The sequence below is a fragment of the Hemicordylus capensis genome, chromosome 6 (assembly GCF_027244095.1).
Source record: "Hemicordylus capensis ecotype Gifberg chromosome 6, rHemCap1.1.pri, whole genome shotgun sequence".
Lineage (NCBI taxonomy): Eukaryota > Metazoa > Chordata > Lepidosauria > Squamata > Cordylidae > Hemicordylus > Hemicordylus capensis.
The window spans coordinates 48,708,891-48,714,400 of NC_069662.1; the positions used below are offsets into that span (position 1 = coordinate 48,708,891).

The 5,510-nt window shown below is 43.4% G+C and overlaps 1 long non-coding RNA gene across 1 annotated transcript; it reads right to left on the reverse strand.

The window, feature by feature from the left end:
* Window positions 1-2,450: 2,450 nt before the first annotated feature.
* LOC128330580 (uncharacterized) lies at window positions 2,451-3,888 on the reverse strand. Its single transcript, XR_008310164.1, has 2 exons — window positions 3,597-3,888; window positions 2,451-2,683 (listed from the first exon to the last, which is right to left on the reverse strand). It is a non-coding gene; the product is annotated as an uncharacterized LOC128330580 (long non-coding RNA).
* Between the last annotated feature and the right edge of the window lie 1,622 nt (window positions 3,889-5,510).

The following is a 5,510-nucleotide window of genomic DNA, read 5'->3' on the forward strand; positions in this document are numbered from 1 at the left end:
AACTGGCGGGTGGGGGAGTCAGAGGTGGGGCTTTCCCCCTACAATTTGAGTACAGGGTTGGACCTTCTTGTAGTTTAGATGGCTTTTGAAAGGAAGCCAGCTTCATGGAATATTGGTGTATTCATGGCTATTGGTCATGATATCTGAATAGAATTTCATTTCATTCAAAAATACTCGACTAAAAAGAATTTTTATCTGATTTAGCATAGGATTTCTTATGTGGTATGCTAGGTGCTGTATTATTCTCTTTAGGTTAAACATTCTCAGTTCCTTCCGTCTTCCCTATAATCTGTTTCATAGTCATTCTGTCGTCCTTCCATCTTTCATCATAATCCCTTGCTAGCTTTTTTAAAAAAAGACTTACAATATATTTTAAAAGTGGTTATAAATACATCATCAACAACATTTTTTTTTAAAAAGTACCACTCCTGAAGAAGGCCTCTGTCCCTTTAAGATGCCGCCGTTGTCCTGGATCAGCCCAAGCGCCTATTAAAATTTTATGCGAAGTGTAAATGGGGCAAGTCTCCAGCTTCCTCGCTCCCATCGAATGATTTATTACTCGCAAATACCACAGAACTAATTAGTATAGTAATTAATTAATACGAATTTGCATATTTGCATGTGCAATTAGCGCAGTGGAGTGATTACTCTGAAAATGAGAAACTTGGGCTTGTCAGATGTTGGTGTGAACTGGACTGGAAAGGGGTGTGCAAATGAACTTTAAACAGCCTCGCACGCCAGGCAGGGGAGAGAGAGACACAGAGACAGACAGAAAGGAGGCCTTGATTAGAAGAAAGGAAAAGGGGTTAGGGGTGTGTGTGTGTACAAGGCAGGGTGAAGTGGATTTACACTTGGTAGGAACACATGCTTTGCCATACCCTCCCCTCCTTGCAAACTTGTATATGTGCTAGATCAAAGCTGTCTCTGCTGCTAAAATCTCTCCACTCCCCCCACCCACCCTTTTCCACTGCAAAAAGGCTCCCTTTTATTCATGTATTTCTTTCGATGGCACGGCTCCAACTTTGCTGAGATCCAACCTTATTGTCATGCATTACGCTTCCCTTTTGTAGCTAAGCTATGTGTAATGGGATAAGGCAAGCTGTTTTCCAACCCAGGCCTGGAATTGTAGCTGTGACACCTTAAAGGTGCCGGACCCTATTTTTATTCGACGCTTCATTACCCCCCTTGATAATTTTTAACATTTATCCCACTGCCAAATCTTTAGAGCTGGCAATAACTGCTAGCCCAGGGAATTAACTTTGGGTTGTGTTTTTTTGTTTTCATCACATAAACTCATGAGCAGAACACCAGGATGCTTTGTATGCTAAGCTACTCTACTGCCACGGATGGTAAAGAAACAGTTCTATATATGCAGTCAATTACCATGCTATCCCACCTCTGGAACTGGTTCCCATAAGGCTGAAAGTTCACAAAAGGTGTTCCTGATGATTTCACTGTAAACCATCAGACAGTGGTAATTGTGTCAAGGTAGTTATGCTCATGTCAATTGTAGTCATGCTAGAGCAGAAACTTGTGATGGGCACAGAATTCACACATCAAGCACCTTAGCTTTCAAGGTTGTATGGTTTTGTTAAGCACTACGTTTCTAGCCCTTAAGGTTCCCAAGACAAGCTTGAATGTACCATTTCCTCTGGTTAGGAGGCAGAACTTCAGTGGCCTGAATAGTTCTTTGCCTCTTCCGATGACTAGCAGGAAGAGAATAAATTATGCAAAGGATATATATGTTTAATTTGCATACTGTATATAGGTTGCAAGATTCTGTCTCTACGGTGCATAACTTATATCTATATCGATATATCTAAACACCCATATGCAGCCCTACCTGTGATCTGGCTCTTTTTGTGTGCTCAGAGTCCTCTACAGACTCAGATAGGAAGGAAGAGGGACGTGCAGCATCAGCTTGTGCTGCTGACAAGAAATATTAAGCCTTTGGATTGGCCAAGCCTGGTACTAGAAGCCTGCTTGGCCTTTCGCCCTTGCCTGAGCAACAAAGCAGTATCTTCTGCTGGCTACACTTCAGCCTTCAGCTCCAGCCACAGAGCCCAGGGACTCTACTCTAGATCTGCATTTGGGAGTGGTGAGTCACTTTGGTACCCTCCTGTCCTGCCTGCTGAAAAGCAGCAAAGATACTCCTCATTTGTTTTGGAAGACTACTTCAGAAACTAGTCTTTGCTCCACCATTTTGCAATTGTTGCAGGGTCCCTATTTGGCTTTGAGCACTAGCCTTGCTTTGTGAAATTTATAGCATAAGAAGAAGAACCTAAGAAGAGCTAACTATATACTGGGCCTCAGATCAAGTGTCCATCTAGTAAACCATCCTGTTTCCAGCTATCACCCACCAGATGCCTCACGGAAGCTCACAAGCAGGGTAGGAAGGTGATGGCTTTCACCCATCATTGGAGATGTACATATCAGGCAGTATAAAAATATGATAAATAAATACAATCAATAAATTATTGGCATTTGGTATTTGGAGGTATACTGCTCCTGAACATGAAGGTTTCATTTCGCTGCCATGGCTAATAATGGCTTCATTCAGCCTGCAACTTTGATAGCTGCTCAAGCGCTCTGGAAACATTGGTGCTGGAAACCTTTGCCTGTTGCGTAGACATTCCCCATTGTATTCAGCAAGCCATCTGTCCTTCACCTTCTCCTCCTGTTCCTGAGAAACAAGAACACATGAATCAAGACAGCGTACCAGGGGAGGGGGAGATGAGAAAAGTCTTCTACCTGCTGCTGCGGAAAAAGTGCTGGCCCTTTACAATCTCATTCCCTCCAACATTTCACAGATGAAAATAGGGATACACCCCAATTTTCACAGCAAGGATTGTATCCCAAATCCCTAGTCCACGATTACACATGGCTGAAGACTGGATTCCTCCTGTTATATGCTGTGTACATTATAGTGTCTTAGTGTTGGACGCCCATTGACATGCAGCGACACGGTGCATCTAAAGCTTTCACACACACACACACACACACCACACACGGAACCTTATGGCCTAGAATAGATGCCTAACCTGGCAATTTACAAGAGACTCTTTGTGTACTCAGGCCTCAGACCCCTAGTCAGTCCTAGAAAGGAATGGGGGTGCAACATCAGTCCCTCCAGTTGGCAGGCAGTCTGGAGCCTCTCGATTGGCCAGATCTAGTTTAGCCTAGCCTTCTGCCCTTGCTCAGTCAACAGAGCAGTACTTTCTGCGTGTTGTACACCTGATTCTAGCAGCTGACCCCTGGGTTGAAAAAACACACTCCAAACATGGATTTGCCATGCCCACCACAGCCCTGGTCTGACCCTGACCTCTTTAGCTGTGGCAAACATTCCCAGAGGGAAGGGCCTCAGCAATCCTGGTTGCTGGGGCACCAGTGTGTGAGTCCTGACCAATTGTGTTTCCTTCGCCACAGAAGCACATAATAGGGTGTTGTGACCTTGCAGTCCTCTCATTGTGAATGAAAATGCCCTGAAACTCTGAATCTCCCGCTACACATTTATCCTGTACTCACTTTCGGTCTCACCTTCAGAATTCCCATTGTCAGTTAGGATAACACCATTCGTGTTCCACATTAAAACTCACCTCAGACTCAAATCCTGCAAATACAACTCATCTTCTCTGATGGTCCATGTCACTTTCCATTCCCCCTCCCTCATTTTTTGCCATGTGCTGTCTCTGTGGCAACCACCATCATTTCATCCTGTTGCCATGGCAATGGCTGTTGATGTGTGCCATCATCTCCACGTTGCCTGTCTCCATCAAGGCCCATCTCCATGGTGACTTCTTCTCGGGCTATATATCCACAATGTTCTTCTCTAAGTAAGACTCCACCTCTTGGCCAGGGGACAGCAGGCAGTTTTGAGCAAGGAGGAACTCTAGCAAGAGTGTAGTTCAGTCCCATCACAGTGCCCCCTCAAGGCCAGCATTCAGGGCAACTGCAACATCTATCTGATGGAAAGGCGTGCTCTGGGGGATGTTTTCTCTTTCTTCCCCTACTGTAATGGGGCCTCTTTACATTTTCCCTTTTTAGGTGTACAGCTAAGATCTGAGGTGTACTCTTAAAAGCACCACATATGAATGCAACAAATACGTGTTTTTGTAAGCTAATAAGCTAATTTCACACATGTAGTTAGGAAGAAACTCATGGACCCACATAGTGATGCCACTGAAGTTTTCAGTTACTCATTTTAGAATAATAATTTATTGATTTGCTCTGGTCCAAACTGAGTGCCTTTTCACTCCAAAATTCTTCTCTGGCTTGAGATGTACAATGAGATTCTGAGCATGTACAGTCAGTGTTCAGGAGGAAGTCTGGGCAGCAATTTGAGTCAGTTCTCTGCTTCTGTTAAATGTTTTATATAGTTCTTGTTCCTCATCCAGATCTAAAATGCTATCTTATTCCTGCATGTTTTTGTTTGGGAGGGAGGGCAGTTGAATTTACAAGTAGCAGGGAAATGATTTGATTAGCAAGCCAGAGGTTGCGGGTTCAAATCCCCGCTGGTATGTTTCCCAGACTATGGGAAACACCTATATCAGGCAGCAGGGATACAGGAAGATGCTGAAAGGCATCATCTCATACTTTTCGGGAGATGACAATGGTAAACCCCTCCAGTATTCTACCAAAGACAATCACAGGGTTCTGTGGTCACCAGGAGTCGACACCAACTCGACGGCACACTTTACCTTTACCTCTCTGCCATGGCTGTTACTGAGAACTTTAATTCCCCAGTCCCTCCACTACGGTTCCTAAGCAACCTTGTGAGAACACCTATACACAGAAAATTACAAGTCAAAGTAGAGCTTTAAAAATCCCAATCCAACCCTGGTTGTTTTCAAACATTCTCTGATTATATTAATAATTCCCAACTATATTGCAAATTCAGCCAAGGAGAGATTGCCCATCACTAGTTCCAATTAAGACTTACATGAATAAAATCAAAGTTGCTAATACATTCGAGTTCCCACTGAAGTCTCCCTTGAAGTCTTTTTTGATGTAGCATGGTGACTTTCAGTCAGAATACAGATATCTTGCAGGTATATTCATTTGGGAGCTGGAACTAGTTATGGCTCCCATTTGAGTGTACATTTGGTAGCAAATCCTGGTTTCCTGCCCACATAATGTGCAAAATGTTTTGTTGTTGCTGCTGCTGTTGTAATTTTATGCTCTACCTCCCTGATTTAGTTCCAGATTGTCCAAGGTGGCTCACATCATAAACAAACAGGTTGTTCTTGTAAGAACTAATCTGCCTTTCACTATCTCTACAAATGGACTAAATTTGGTCCAAATTGGTTAGGCAGTTCACAAGTTAGCCCACTTGTGCCTCAAACATTTATGCGTCCACCATCTTGAATTGGGGTGACATCATCACAAACTATGTATTTGAGGTGTCCCTATGTGTCCCTACAACTGTATCAAATTTGGTCCAAATCAGTTCCCACTTGCACTTCAAATGTTCATGTGTCTGCCATCTTGAATCAGGGTGGATAACATCATTA